This window comes from Tiliqua scincoides, chromosome 1 (genome assembly GCF_035046505.1).
Source record: "Tiliqua scincoides isolate rTilSci1 chromosome 1, rTilSci1.hap2, whole genome shotgun sequence".
In the NCBI taxonomy this organism is placed as follows: domain Eukaryota; kingdom Metazoa; phylum Chordata; class Lepidosauria; order Squamata; family Scincidae; genus Tiliqua; species Tiliqua scincoides.
This window is the reverse complement of record NC_089821.1, coordinates 40,185,117-40,186,133: the sequence shown is the minus strand read 5'-3', so window position 1 is coordinate 40,186,133 and position 1,017 is coordinate 40,185,117. Positions and strand designations below refer to the sequence as shown.

The window sequence follows — 1,017 nt, the reverse complement described above, 5'->3', positions numbered from 1 at the left end:
ACACTGCAATGAAATGGATTATAAATTTAATAAAATAAATAATGTTTAGGCAGAAAAGTTATTGAGTAGATATTCAGTAAGAGCCCAGTCCTATCCCCTACCACGCTACAGCATGCAGCTAGATCACAAAGGGGGAGTGACCTGAAGGCAAATAGGAGGTTAAAAAAAATGTTTTTAACTTACCTCCAAGTAAGCCCTCAGGCCACATATGGGTCTCCTTAGACATGCATCATACATTTTGGTGGTGTGCATCCAAGGAGAGAAAAGGGACAAGGGAGGAAAAGGGGGATGATATCCAAAGTGCACGACTGCCCCCAGATTCACCCCCTTCCTGCCATCCCAGTCCCTCCCCCCCAAATGCCCCATTCCTGCCCCTCCCCCCATGGCCCACCCCTGCCTGGTGATCCATGAGGGCTGCTGCTGCATGATCAGTGCTATTCCTGTTTCCTGCAGTGACCAAATAGTATGCAATGGTGCATTGTGTTTTGGGACCCTGTAAATTGGGTCATGCTAGAATGGTTGGCAACCTTCAGTCTCGAAAGACTATGGTATAAGCCTACAGCACCCGGTATTCCCAGGCGGTCTCCCATCCAAGTACTAACCAGGCCTGACCCTGCTTAGCTTCCAAGATCAGACGAGATTGGGCATGTGCAGGGTAACAGTTGCTGTCATGCTACGTAGAATGTGAGTTCTGATAGTGTAGCTCGATGATAGGATTGGGCCATCACTCTATGCAGGTCTACTCTGCTGTTGGCAGCATGGGAGGCTACACATACTGAGTAGGGTCATACGGCCATTTGACTCAATGCTACTGATTCCTGCTAGGTGATCTTTACTAGACCTGCCAAGCATTAAACCTGGATCATGCATGTAGAACTGCCTGGAGTCACAGAGCACTGCTGCTCTCCCCCCCCCCCCCCCGAAAGTGTTTAGCTTTGCAACTGCATCCCTCTGACTTGGAGATGACATAGCGGCAGTCAGAATTGCAAGGACATTGGCCCAGGCCATCTGACTACA

The 1,017-nt window shown here is 49.2% G+C and overlaps 1 pseudogene; it reads right to left on the bottom strand.

Moving 5' to 3' along the window:
* Positions 1-553: 553 nt before the first annotated feature.
* LOC136637988 (5S ribosomal RNA) lies at positions 554-670 on the bottom strand (annotated as a pseudogene).
* Positions 671-1,017: the final 347 nt, after the last annotated feature.